At 55.0% G+C, this 13433-nt stretch overlaps 9 non-coding genes across 9 annotated transcripts; all 9 read left to right on the forward strand.

Annotated features, from left to right (window-relative positions):
• The first annotated feature begins 816 nt into the window (after positions 1-816).
• On the forward strand, positions 817-980 carry LOC141384070 (U1 spliceosomal RNA). Its single transcript, XR_012405122.1, has one exon. It is a non-coding gene; the product is annotated as a U1 spliceosomal RNA (small nuclear RNA).
• Positions 981-2369: 1389 nt separating this feature from the next.
• LOC141384121 (U1 spliceosomal RNA) lies at positions 2370-2533 on the forward strand. Its single transcript, XR_012405177.1, has one exon. It is a non-coding gene; the product is annotated as a U1 spliceosomal RNA (small nuclear RNA).
• Positions 2534-3912: 1379 nt separating this feature from the next.
• On the forward strand, positions 3913-4076 carry LOC141384048 (U1 spliceosomal RNA). The gene has a single exon (XR_012405097.1). It is a non-coding gene; the product is annotated as a U1 spliceosomal RNA (small nuclear RNA).
• Positions 4077-5294: 1218 nt separating this feature from the next.
• On the forward strand, positions 5295-5458 carry LOC141384049 (U1 spliceosomal RNA). Its single transcript, XR_012405098.1, has one exon. It is a non-coding gene; the product is annotated as a U1 spliceosomal RNA (small nuclear RNA).
• Positions 5459-6837: 1379 nt separating this feature from the next.
• On the forward strand, positions 6838-7001 carry LOC141384113 (U1 spliceosomal RNA). The gene has a single exon (XR_012405169.1). It is a non-coding gene; the product is annotated as a U1 spliceosomal RNA (small nuclear RNA).
• A 1218-nt stretch (positions 7002-8219) lies between these two features.
• On the forward strand, positions 8220-8383 carry LOC141384089 (U1 spliceosomal RNA). The gene has a single exon (XR_012405144.1). It is a non-coding gene; the product is annotated as a U1 spliceosomal RNA (small nuclear RNA).
• A 1387-nt stretch (positions 8384-9770) lies between these two features.
• LOC141384116 (U1 spliceosomal RNA) lies at positions 9771-9934 on the forward strand. The gene has a single exon (XR_012405172.1). It is a non-coding gene; the product is annotated as a U1 spliceosomal RNA (small nuclear RNA).
• Positions 9935-11324: 1390 nt separating this feature from the next.
• Positions 11325-11488, forward strand: LOC141384097 (U1 spliceosomal RNA). The gene has a single exon (XR_012405153.1). It is a non-coding gene; the product is annotated as a U1 spliceosomal RNA (small nuclear RNA).
• Positions 11489-12867: 1379 nt separating this feature from the next.
• On the forward strand, positions 12868-13031 carry LOC141384050 (U1 spliceosomal RNA). The gene has a single exon (XR_012405099.1). It is a non-coding gene; the product is annotated as a U1 spliceosomal RNA (small nuclear RNA).
• The last annotated feature ends 402 nt before the right edge of the window (positions 13032-13433 follow it).

Genomic DNA, 13433 nt, shown 5'->3' on the forward strand with positions numbered 1-13433 from the left:
GCAGACCGTGTGAAAGGTCATCATTTTATCTGCCATTAAGTAAGCGAACGCTTCGGCTCGGATCAGAGGTAACTTTGTTTCAAGAACTGCAATCTTTTGCAGACGTCTGTGGCGTTTTGGGCAGAGGGACGGTTCTAAACCAATCTGAACCAGAGGCAATTTCGCAGCCAGCCGTCGGTGGTTTCCCGTCCCAGGAATGTAAGGTGCTTGCAGCGGGAGGTTGTTTCGTTAGCGCTTCCGCTTCCGTCAGTGAAGTTCTTTTGCGGAACGTTTGTAGATCCCGTCGTCTTCTTCAAGCTATGTCGTTTGAGCACTGTGCTGATAGGCTGACGTAAGAAAACAGAACAAGGCAAGAGTGCAAAGCACGGAGCTCTAGGCAAAGGCGGTCCGAACCGCAGCAAAGCAGGAGGTCGACATGTCCAAATAGACCAAATCAGAAACTAAGCAGAGAAAAACGGCATCTGTAGAGAAAGAAAACAGATGGAGGAAAAGAAAGAAAGAACAGGAGGATCCCCTCCCCTCCCCCCATAGAGGGTCTGTTATCCCCAGATCGAGTGCGTCCGGTGGAATCCATGTGTTGGCAGCCCCAACTGATGACAAAACACAGAGCAAGCATCTGGAGGAAGCTCAAACTCTTCATGCGTTGCCACAGTTACTAGCGAGTGGTTTGCAGGCACAGGCACGTCTGCTGCAAGTACAGCGCCGTCAGGAGACAGGGGTTGCTGGCCCATTCCCCATGCTCGGTGGCTGGGCATCACCGCCCTGGAGTACAGCCGATAGAAAACGGCGGCTGCCATTTGCGCCGCCCGGCAACTCATACTTACCTGGCAGGGGAGATACCATGATCAAGAAGGTGGTTCACCCGGGGTGAGGCTTGGCCATTGCACTCCGGCCACGCTGACCCCTGCGAATTCCCCAAATGTGGGAATCTCGACTGCATAATTTCTGGTAGTGGGGGACTGCGTTCGCGCTCTCCCCTGAGCACAGTGGTTCAAGACAGAGTTCAGGCGGTAGCGTCGGACCCGGCTGGAGCCAAGTGGTGCTCGCTGCAGAGCCATTTGAGGAGAGCTGAGCTCCAGCGAGGGGGAGCTTAAGCTTGAGCTCCACCTTTTTTGCACTTCTTCTACGAGTGATGTCACTGGGGGTAGGGTTAGGGGCGGGGTTAGTGTACGCATTAAAACAGCTTACAGGAGGAGGAGCGACAGCTCATGCTCCCCCTCGCTGGAGCTCAGCTCTCCTCAAATGGCTCTGCAGCGAGCCCCTCTCGCTGGAGCGGCGCTTCCCTCTCTTCCTCGTCCTTTGCCAAGCCTCTTTTGCTCCAGTAGAGCCGCGCGCGCCTGTGGAAGGCCTGCCCACCCGTCGCTAGAAGAGCCCGTTCTGACGCCGAAAACTACTCGAAAGGTCCCCCCTCAAAGCGGTTTGACCAGGTGAAGGAACACGCAAAGAGAGCCCCCGGTGGCTTTTGTCCGCCAAGCGAGTGTGCCCTGTGGAATGTCAGAATTTTATTTTTACCGGCCTGCCGCTGTTACTGACGGAACGAATGCAGACCGTGTGAAAGGTCATCATTTTATCTGCCATTAAGTAAGCGAACGCTTCGGCTCGGATCAGAGGTAACTTTGTTTCAAGAACTGCAATCTTTTGCAGACGTCTGTGGCGTTTTGGGCAGAGGGACGGTTCTAAACCAATCTGAACCAGAGGCAATTTCGCAGCCAGCCGTCGGTGGTTTCCCGTCCCAGGAATGTAAGGTGCTTGCAGCGGGAGGTTGTTTCGTTAGCGCTTCCGCTTCCGTCAGTGAAGTTCTTTTGCGGAACGTTTGTAGATCCCGTCGTCTTCTTCAAGCTATGTCGTTTGAGCACTGTGCTGATAGGCTGACGTAAGAAAACAGGACACAAAACATACAAGGCAAGAGTGCAAAGCACGGAGCTCTAGGCAAAGGCGGTCCGAACCGCAGCAAAGCAGGAGGTCGACATGTCCAAATAGACCAAATCAGAAACTAAGCAGAGAAAAACGGCATCTGTAGAGAAAGAAAACAGATGGAGGAAAAGAAAGAAAGAACAGGAGGATCCCCTCCCCTCCCCCCATAGAGGGTCTGTTATCCCCAGATCGAGTGCGTCCGGTGGAATCCATGTGTTGGCAGCCCCAACTGATGACAAAACACAGAGCAAGCATCTGGAGGAAGCTCAAACTCTTCATGCGTTGCCACAGTTACTAGCGAGTGGTTTGCAGGCACAGGCACGTCTGCTGCAAGTACAGCGCCGTCAGGAGACAGGGGTTGCTGGCCCATTCCCCATGCTCGGTGGCTGGGCATCACCGCCCTGGAGTACGGCCGATAGAAAACGGCGGCTGCCATTTGCGCCGCCCGGCAACTCTTACTTACCTGGCAGGGGAGATACCATGATCAAGAAGGTGGTTCACCCAGGGCGAGGCTTGGCCATTGCACTCCGGCCACGCTGACTCCTGCGAATTCCCCAAATGTGGGAATCTCGACTGCATAATTTCTGGTAGTGGGGGACTGCGTTCGCGCTCTCCCCTGAGCACAGTGGTTCAAGACAGAGTTCAGGCGGTAGCGTTGGACCCGGCTGGAGCCAAGTGGTGCTCGCTGCAGAGCCATTTGAGGAGAGCTGAGCTCCAGCGAGGGGGAGCTTAAGCTTGAGCTCCACCTTTTTTGCACTTCTTCTACGAGTGATGTCACTGGGGGTAGGGTTAGGGGCGGGGTTGGTGTACGCATTAAAACAGCTTACAGGAGGAGGAGCGACAGCTCATGCTCCCCCTCGCTGGAGCTCAGCTCTCCTCAAATGGCTCTGCAGCGAGCACCCTCTCGCTGGAGCGGCGCTTCCCTCTCTTCCTCGTCCTTTGCCAAGCCTCTTTTGCTCCAGTAGAGCCGCGCGCGCCTGTGGAAGGCCTGCCCACCCGTCGCTAGAAGAGCCCGTTCTGACGCCGAAAACTACTCGAAAGGTCCCCCCTCAAAGCGGTTTGACCAGGTGAAGGAACACGCAAAGAGAGCCCCCGGTGGCTTTTGTCCGCCAAGCGAGTGTGCCCTGTGGAATGTCAGAATTTTATTTTTACCGGCCTGCCGCTGTTACTGACGGAACGAATGCAGACCGTGTGAAAGGTCATCATTTTATCTGCCATTAAGTAAGCGAACGCTTCGGCTCGGATCAGAGGTAACTTTGTTTCAAGAACTGCAATCTTTTGCAGACGTCTGTGGCGTTTTGGGCAGAGGGACGGTTCTAAACCAATCTGAACCAGAGGCAATTTCGCAGCCAGCCGTCGGTGGTTTCCCGTCCCAGGAATGTAAGGTGCTTGCAGCGGGAGGTTGTTTCGTTAGCGCTTCCGCTTCCGTCAGTGAAGTTCTTTTGCGGAACGTTTGTAGATCCCGTCGTCTTCTTCAAGCTATGTCGTTTGAGCACTGTGCTGATAGGCTGACGTAAGAAAACAGAACAAGGCAAGAGTGCAAAGCACGGAGCTCTAGGCAAAGGCGGTCCGAACCGCAGCAAAGCAGGAGGTCGACATGTCCAAATAGACCAAATCAGAAACTAAGCAGAGAAAAACGGCATCTGTAGAGAAAGAAAACAGATGGAGGAAAAGAAAGAAAGAACAGGAGGATCCCCTCCCCTCCCCCCATAGAGGGTCTGTTATCCCCAGATCGAGTGCGTCCGGTGGAATCCATGTGTTGGCAGCCCCAACTGATGACAAAACACAGAGCAAGCATCTGGAGGAAGCTCAAACTCTTCATGCGTTGCCACAGTTACTAGCGAGTGGTTTGCAGGCACAGGCACGTCTGCTGCAAGTACAGCGCCGTCAGGAGACAGGGGTTGCTGGCCCATTCCCCATGCTCGGTGGCTGGGCATCACCGCCCTGGAGTACGGCCGATAGAAAACGGCGGCTGCCATTTGCGCCGCCCGGCAACTCATACTTACCTGGCAGGGGAGATACCATGATCAAGAAGGTGGTTCACCCAGGGCGAGGCTTGGCCATTGCACTCCGGCCACGCTGACCCCTGCGAATTCCCCAAATGTGGGAATCTCGACTGCATAATTTCTGGTAGTGGGGGACTGCGTTCGCGCTCTCCCCTGAGCACAGTGGTTCAAGACAGAGTTCAGGCGATAGCGTCGGACCCGGCTGGAGCCAAGTGGTGCTCGCTGGAGAGCCATTTGAGGAGAGCTGAGCTCCAGCGAGGGGAAGCTTGAGCTCCACCTTTTTTGCACTTCTTCTACGAGTGATGTCACTGGGGGTAGGGTAGTAGAGCCGCGCGTGCCTGTGGAAGGCCTGCCCACCCGTCGCTAGAAGAGCCCGTTCTGACGCCGAAAACTACTCGAAAGGTCCCCCCTCAAAGCGGTTTGACCAGGTGAAGGAACACGCAAAGAGAGCCCCCGGTGGCTTTTGTCCGCCAAGCGAGTGTGCCCTGTGGAATGTCAGAATTTTATTTTTACCGGCCTGCCGCTGTTACTGACGGAACGAATGCAGACCGTGTGAAAGGTCATCATTTTATCTGCCATTAAGTAAGCGAACGCTTCGGCTCGGATCAGAGGTAACTTTGTTTCAAGAACTGCAATCTTTTGCAGACGTCTGTGGCGTTTTGGGCAGAGGGACGGTTCTAAACCAATCTGAACCAGAGGCAATTTCGCAGCCAGCCGTCGGTGGTTTCCCGTCCCAGGAATGTAAGGTGCTTGCAGCGGGAGGTTGTTTCGTTAGCGCTTCCGCTTCCGTCAGTGAAGTTCTTTTGCGGAACGTTTGTAGATCCCGTCGTCTTCTTCAAGCTATGTCGTTTGAGCACTGTGCTGATAGGCTGACGTAAGAAAACAGGACACAAAACATACAAGGCAAGAGTGCAAAGCACGGAGCTCTAGGCAAAGGCGGTCCGAACCGCAGCAAAGCAGGAGGTCGACATGTCCAAATAGACCAAATCAGAAACTAAGCAGAGAAAAACGGCATCTGTAGAGAAAGAAAACAGATGGAGGAAAGAAAAGAAAGAAAGAACAGGAGGATCCCCTCCCCTCCCCCCATAGAGGGTCTGTTATCCCCAGATCGAGTGCGTCCGGTGGAATCCATGTGTTGGCAGCCCCAACTGATGACAAAACACAGAGCAAGCATCTGGAGGAAGCTCAAACTCTTCATGCGTTGCCACAGTTACTAGCGAGTGGTTTGCAGGCACAGGCACGTCTGCTGCAAGTACAGCGCCGTCAGGAGACAGGGGTTGCTGGCCCATTCCCCATGCTCGGTGGCTGGGCATCACCGCCCTGGAGTACGGCCGATAGAAAACGGCGGCTGCCATTTGCGCCGCCCGGCAACTCATACTTACCTGGCAGGGGAGATACCATGATCAAGAAGGTGGTTCACCCAGGGCGAGGCTTGGCCATTGCACTCCGGCCACGCTGACCCCTGCGAATTCCCCAAATGTGGGAATCTCGACTGCATAATTTCTGGTAGTGGGGGACTGCGTTCGCGCTCTCCCCTGAGCACAGTGGTTCAAGACAGAGTTCAGGCGGTAGCGTCAGACCCGGCTGGAGCCAAGTGGTGCTCGCTGCAGAGCCATTTGAGGAGAGCTGAGCTCCAGCGAGGGGGAGCTTAAGCTTGAGCTCCACCTTTTTTGCACTTCTTCTACGAGTGATGTCACTGGGGGTAGGGTTAGGGGCGGGGTTGGTGTACGCATTAAAACAGCTTACAGGAGGAGGAGCGACAGCTCATGCTCCCCCTCGCTGGAGCTCAGCTCTCCTCAAATGGCTCTGCAGCGAGCACCCTCTCGCTGGAGCGGCGCTTCCCTCTCTTCCTCGTCCTTTGCCAAGCCTCTTTTGCTCCAGTAGAGCCGCGCGCGCCTGTGGAAGGCCTGCCCACCCGTCGCTAGAAGAGCCCGTTCTGACGCCGAAAACTACTCGAAAGGTGCCCCCTCAAAGCGGTTTGACCAGGTGAAGGAACACGCAAAGAGAGCCCCCGGTGGCTTTTGTCCGCCAAGCGAGTGTGCCCTGTGGAATGTCAGAATTTTATTTTTACCGGCCTGCCGCTGTTACTGACGGAACGAATGCAGACCGTGTGAAAGGTCATCATTTTATCTGCCATTAAGTAAGCGAACGCTTCGGCTCGGATCAGAGGTAACTTTGTTTCAAGAACTGCAATCTTTTGCAGACGTCTGTGGCGTTTTGGGCAGAGGGACGGTTCTAAACCAATCTGAACCAGAGGCAATTTCGCAGCCAGCCGTCGGTGGTTTCCCGTCCCAGGAATGTAAGGTGCTTGCAGCGGGAGGTTGTTTCGTTAGCGCTTCCGCTTCCGTCAGTGAAGTTCTTTTGCGGAACGTTTGTAGATCCCGTCGTCTTCTTCAAGCTATGTCGTTTGAGCACTGTGCTGATAGGCTGACGTAAGAAAACAGAACAAGGCAAGAGTGCAAAGCACGGAGCTCTAGGCAAAGGCGGTCCGAACCGCAGCAAAGCAGGAGGTCGACATGTCCAAATAGACCAAATCAGAAACTAAGCAGAGAAAAACGGCATCTGTAGAGAAAGAAAACAGATGGAGGAAAAGAAAGAAAGAACAGGAGGATCCCCTCCCCTCCCCCCATAGAGGGTCTGTTATCCCCAGATCGAGTGCGTCCGGTGGAATCCATGTGTTGGCAGCCCCAACTGATGACAAAACACAGAGCAAGCATCTGGAGGAAGCTCAAACTCTTCATGCGTTGCCACAGTTACTAGCGAGTGGTTTGCAGGCACAGGCACGTCTGCTGCAAGTACAGCGCCGTCAGGAGACAGGGGTTGCTGGCCCATTCCCCATGCTCGGTGGCTGGGCATCACCGCCCTGGAGTACGGCCGATAGAAAACGGCGGCTGCCATTTGCGCCGCCCGGCAACTCATACTTACCTGGCAGGGGAGATACCATGATCAAGAAGCTGGTTCACCCAGGGCGAGGCTTGGCCATTGCACTCCGGCCACGCTGACCCCTGCGAATTCCCCAAATGTGGGAATCTCGACTGCATAATTTCTGGTAGTGGGGGACAGCGTTCGCGCTCTCCCCTGAGCACAGTGGTTCAAGACAGAGTTCAGGCGGTAGCGTCGGACCCGGCTGGAGCCAAGTGGTGCTCGCTGCAGAGCCATTTGAGGAGAGCTGAGCTCCAGCGAGGGGGAGCTTAAGCTTGAGCTCCACCTTTTTTGCACTTCTTCTACGAGTGATGTCACTGGGGGTAGGGTAGTAGAGCCGCGCGTGCCTGTGGAAGGCCTGCCCACCCGTCGCTAGAAGAGCCCGTTCTGACGCCGAAAACTACTCGAAAGGTCCCCCCTCAAAGCGGTTTGACCAGGTGAAGGAACACGCAAAGAGAGCCCCCGGTGGCTTTTGTCCGCCAAGCGAGTGTGCCCTGTGGAATGTCAGAATTTTATTTTTACCGGCCTGCCGGTTACTGACGGAACGAATGCAGACCGTGTGAAAGGTCATCATTTTATCTGCCATTAAGTAAGCGAACGCTTCGGCTCGGATCAGAGGTAACTTTGTTTCAAGAACTGCAATCTTTTGCAGACGTCTGTGGCGTTTTGGGCAGAGGGACGGTTCTAAACCAATCTGAACCAGAGGCAATTTCGCAGCCAGCCGTCGGTGGTTTCCCGTCCCAGGAATGTAAGGTGCTTGCAGCGGGAGGTTGTTTCGTTAGCGCTTCCGCTTCCGTCAGTGAAGTTCTTTTGCGGAACGTTTGTAGATCCCGTCGTCTTCTTCAAGCTATGTCGTTTGAGCACTGTGCTGATAGGCTGACGTAAGAAAACAGGACACAAAACATACAAGGCAAGAGTGCAAAGCACGGAGCTCTAGGCAAAGGCGGTCCGAACCGCAGCAAAGCAGGAGGTCGACATGTCCAAATAGACCAAATCAGAAACTAAGCAGAGAAAAACGGCATCTGTAGAGAAAGAAAACAGATGGAGGAAAAGAAAGAAAGAACAGGAGGATCCCCTCCCCTCCCCCCATAGAGGGTCTGTTATCCCCAGATCGAGTGCGTCCGGTGGAATCCATGTGTTGGCAGCCCCAACTGATGACAAAACACAGAGCAAGCATCTGGAGGAAGCTCAAACTCTTCATGCGTTGCCACAGTTACTAGCGAGTGGTTTGCAGGCACAGGCACGTCTGCTGCAAGTACAGCGCCGTCAGGAGACAGGGGTTGCTGGCCCATTCCCCATGCTCGGTGGCTGGGCATCACCGCCCTGGAGTACAGCCGATAGAAAACGGCGGCTGCCATTTGCGCCGCCCGGCAACTCATACTTACCTGGCAGGGGAGATACCATGATCAAGAAGGTGGTTCACCCGGGGCGAGGCTTGGCCATTGCACTCCGGCCACGCTGACCCCTGCGAATTCCCCAAATGTGGGAATCTCGACTGCATAATTTCTGGTAGTGGGGGACTGCGTTCGCGCTCTCCCCTGAGCACAGTGGTTCAAGACAGAGTTCAGGCGGTAGCGTCGGACCCGGCTGGAGCCAAGTGGTGCTCGCTGCAGAGCCATTTGAGGAGAGCTGAGCTCCAGCGAGGGGGAGCTTAAGCTTGAGCTCCACCTTTTTTGCACTTCTTCTACGAGTGATGTCACTGGGGGTAGGGTTAGGGGCGGGGTTAGTGTACGCATTAAAACAGCTTACAGGAGGAGGAGCGACAGCTCATGCTCCCCCTCGCTGGAGCTCAGCTCTCCTCAAATGGCTCTGCAGCGAGCCCCTCTCGCTGGAGCGGCGCTTCCCTCTCTTCCTCGTCCTTTGCCAAGCCTCTTTTGCTCCAGTAGAGCCGCGCGCGCCTGTGGAAGGCCTGCCCACCCGTCGCTAGAAGAGCCCGTTCTGACGCCGAAAACTACTCGAAAGGTCCCCCCTCAAAGCGGTTTGACCAGGTGAAGGAACACGCAAAGAGAGCCCCCGGTGGCTTTTGTCCGCCAAGCGAGTGTGCCCTGTGGAATGTCAGAATTTTATTTTTACCGGCCTGCCGGTTACTGACGGAACGAATGCAGACCGTGTGAAAGGTCATCATTTTATCTGCCATTAAGTAAGCGAACGCTTCGGCTCGGATCAGAGGTAACTTTGTTTCAAGAACTGCAATCTTTTGCAGACGTCTGTGGCGTTTTGGGCAGAGGGACGGTTCTAAACCAATCTGAACCAGAGGCAATTTCGCAGCCAGCCGTCGGTGGTTTCCCGTCCCAGGAATGTAAGGTGCTTGCAGCGGGAGGTTGTTTCGTTAGCGCTTCCGCTTCCGTCAGTGAAGTTCTTTTGCGGAACGTTTGTAGATCCCGTCGTCTTCTTCAAGCTATGTCGTTTGAGCACTGTGCTGATAGGCTGACGTAAGAAAACAGGACACAAAACATACAAGGCAAGAGTGCAAAGCACGGAGCTCTAGGCAAAGGCGGTCCGAACCGCAGCAAAGCAGGAGGTCGACATGTCCAAATAGACCAAATCAGAAACTAAGCAGAGAAAAACGGCATCTGTAGAGAAAGAAAACAGATGGAGGAAAAGAAAGAAAGAACAGGAGGATCCCCTCCCCTCCCCCCATAGAGGGTCTGTTATCCCCAGATCGAGTGCGTCCGGTGGAATCCATGTGTTGGCAGCCCCAACTGATGACAAAACACAGAGCAAGCATCTGGAGGAAGCTCAAACTCTTCATGCGTTGCCACAGTTACTAGCGAGTGGTTTGCAGGCACAGGCACGTCTGCTGCAAGTACAGCGCCGTCAGGAGACAGGGGTTGCTGGCCCATTCCCCATGCTCGGTGGCTGGGCATCACCGCCCTGGAGTACGGCCGATAGAAAACGGCGGCTGCCATTTGCGCCGCCCGGCAACTCTTACTTACCTGGCAGGGGAGATACCATGATCAAGAAGGTGGTTCACCCAGGGCGAGGCTTGGCCATTGCACTCCGGCCTCGCTGACCCCTGCGAATTCCCCAAATGTGGGAATCTCGACTGCATAATTTCTGGTAGTGGGGGACTGCGTTCGCGCTCTCCCCTGAGCACAGTGGTTCAAGACAGAGTTCAGGCGGTAGCGTCGGACCCGGCTGGAGCCAAGTGGTGCTCGCTGCAGAGCCATTTGAGGAGAGCTGAGCTCCAGCGAGGGGGAGCTTAAGCTTGAGCTCCACCTTTTTTGCACTTCTTCTACGAGTGATGTCACTGGGGGTAGGGTTAGGGGCGGGGTTGGTGTACGCATTAAAACAGCTTACAGGAGGAGGAGCGACAGCTCATGCTCCCCCTCGCTGGAGCTCAGCTCTCCTCAAATGGCTCTGCAGCGAGCACCCTCTCGCTGGAGCGGCGCTTCCCTCTCTTCCTCGTCCTTTGCCAAGCCTCTTTTGCTCCAGTAGAGCCGCGCGCGCCTGTGGAAGGCCTGCCCACCCGTCGCTAGAAGAGCCCGTTCTGACGCCGAAAACTACTCGAAAGGTCCCCCCTCAAAGCGGTTTGACCAGGTGAAGGAACATGCAAAGAGAGCCCCCGGTGGCTTTTGTCCGCCAAGCGAGTGTGCCCTGTGGAATGTCAGAATTTTATTTTTACCGGCCTGCCGCTGTTACTGACGGAACGAATGCAGACCGTGTGAAAGGTCATCATTTTATCTGCCATTAAGTAAGCGAACGCTTCGGCTCGGATCAGAGGTAACTTTGTTTCAAGAACTGCAATCTTTTGCAGACGTCTGTGGCGTTTTGGGCAGAGGGACGGTTCTAAACCAATCTGAACCAGAGGCAATTTCGCAGCCAGCCGTCGGTGGTTTCCCGTCCCAGGAATGTAAGGTGCTTGCAGCGGGAGGTTGTTTCGTTAGCGCTTCCGCTTCCGTCAGTGAAGTTCTTTTGCGGAACGTTTGTAGATCCCGTCGTCTTCTTCAAGCTATGTCGTTTGAGCACTGTGCTGATAGGCTGACGTAAGAAAACAGGACACAAAACATACAAGGCAAGAGTGCAAAGCACGGAGCTCTAGGCAAAGGCGGTCCGAACCGCAGCAAAGCAGGAGGTCGACATGTCCAAATAGACCAAATCAGAAACTAAGCAGAGAAAAACGGCATCTGTAGAGAAAGAAAACAGATGGAGGAAAAGAAAGAAAGAACAGGAGGATCCCCTCCCCTCCCCCCATAGAGGGTCTGTTATCCCCAGATCGAGTGCGTCCGGTGGAATCCATGTGTTGGCAGCCCCAACTGATGACAAAACACAGAGCAAGCATCTGGAGGAAGCTCAAACTCTTCATGCGTTGCCACAGTTACTAGCGAGTGGTTTGCAGGCACAGGCACGTCTGCTGCAAGTACAGCGCCGTCAGGAGACAGGGGTTGCTGGCCCATTCCCCATGCTCGGTGGCTGGGCATCACCGCCCTGGAGTACGGCCGATAGAAAACGGCGGCTGCCATTTGCGCCGCCCGGCAACTCATACTTACCTGGCAGGGGAGATACCATGATCAAGAAGGTGGTTCACCCAGGGCGAGGCTTGGCCATTGCACTCCGGCCACGCTGACTCCTGCGAATTCCCCAAATGTGGGAATCTCGACTGCATAATTTCTGGTAGTGGGGGACTGCGTTCGCGCTCTCCCCTGAGCACAGTGGTTCAAGACAGAGTTCAGGCGGTAGCGTCGGACCCGGCTGGAGCCAAGTGGTGCTCGCTGCAGAGCCATTTGAGGAGAGCTGAGCTCCAGCGAGGGGGAGCTTAAGCTTGAGCTCCACCTTTTTTGCACTTCTTCTACGAGTGATGTCACTGGGGGTAGGGTTAGGGGCGGGGTTGGTGTACGCATTAAAACAGCTTACAGGAGGAGGAGCGACAGCTCATGCTCCCCCTCGCTGGAGCTCAGCTCTCCTCAAATGGCTCTGCAGCGAGCACCCTCTCGCTGGAGCGGCGCTTCCCTCTCTTCCTCGTCCTTTGCCAAGCCTCTTTTGCTCCAGTAGAGCCGCGCGCGCCTGTGGAAGGCCTGCCCACCCGTCGCTAGAAGAGCCCGTTCTGACGCCGAAAACTACTCGAAAGGTCCCCCCTCAAAGCGGTTTGACCAGGTGAAGGAACACGCAAAGAGAGCCCCCGGTGGCTTTTGTCCGCCAAGCGAGTGTGCCCTGTGGAATGTCAGAATTTTATTTTTACCGGCCTGCCGCTGTTACTGACGGAACGAATGCAGACCGTGTGAAAGGTCATCATTTTATCTGCCATTAAGTAAGCGAACGCTTCGGCTCGGATCAGAGGTAACTTTGTTTCAAGAACTGCAATCTTTTGCAGACGTCTGTGGCGTTTTGGGCAGAGGGACGGTTCTAAACCAATCTGAACCAGAGGCAATTTCGCAGCCAGCCGTCGGTGGTTTCCCGTCCCAGGAATGTAAGGTGCTTGCAGCGGGAGGTTGTTTCGTTAGCGCTTCCGCTTCCGTCAGTGAAGTTCTTTTGCGGAACGTTTGTAGATCCCGTCGTCTTCTTCAAGCTATGTCGTTTGAGCACTGTGCTGATAGGCTGACGTAAGAAAACAGAACAAGGCAAGAGTGCAAAGCACGGAGCTCTAGGCAAAGGCGGTCCGAACCGCAGCAAAGCAGGAGGTCGACATGTCCAAATAGACCAAATCAGAAACTAAGCAGAGAAAAACGGCATCTGTAGAGAAAGAAAACAGATGGAGGAAAAGAAAGAAAGAACAGGAGGATCCCCTCCCCTCCCCCCATAGAGGGTCTGTTATCCCCAGATCGAGTGCGTCCGGTGGAATCCATGTGTTGGCAGCCCCAACTGATGACAAAACACAGAGCAAGCATCTGGAGGAAGCTCAAACTCTTCATGCGTTGCCACAGTTACTAGCGAGTGGTTTGCAGGCACAGGCACGTCTGCTGCAAGTACAGCGCCGTCAGGAGACAGGGGTTGCTGGCCCATTCCCCATGCTCGGTGGCTGGGCATCACCGCCCTGGAATACGGCCGATAGAAAACGGCGGCTGCCATTTGCGCCGCCCGGCAACTCATACTTACCTGGCAGGGGAGATACCATGATCAAGAAGGTGGTTCACCCAGGGCGAGGCTTGGCCATTGCACTCCGGCCACGCTGACCCCTGCGAATTCCCCAAATGTGGGAATCTCGACTGCATAATTTCTGGTAGTGGGGGACTGCGTTCGCGCTCTCCCCTGAGCACAGTGGTTCAAGACAGAGTTCAGGCGATAGCGTCGGACCCGGCTGGAGCCAAGTGGTGCTCGCTGCAGAGCCATTTGAGGAGAGCTGAGCTCCAGCGAGGGGAAGCTTGAGCTCCACCTTTTTTGCACTTCTTCTACGAGTGATGTCACTGGGGGTAGGGTAGTAGAGCCGCGCGTGCCTGTGGAAGGCCTGCCCACCCGTCGCTAGAAGAGCCCGTTCTGACGCCGAAAACTACTCGAAAGGTCCCCCCTCAAAGCGGTTTGACCAGGTGAAGGAACACGCAAAGAGAGCCCCCGGTGGCTTTTGTCCGCCAAGCGAGTGTGCCCTGTGGAATGTCAGAATTTTATTTTTACCGGCCTGCCGCTGTTACTGACGGAACGAATGCAGACCGTGTGAAA

The sequence above is a fragment of the Danio rerio genome, chromosome 4, assembly GCF_049306965.1.
Source record: "Danio rerio strain Tuebingen ecotype United States chromosome 4, GRCz12tu, whole genome shotgun sequence".
NCBI classification, from domain to species: Eukaryota; Metazoa; Chordata; class Actinopteri; order Cypriniformes; family Danionidae; genus Danio; species Danio rerio.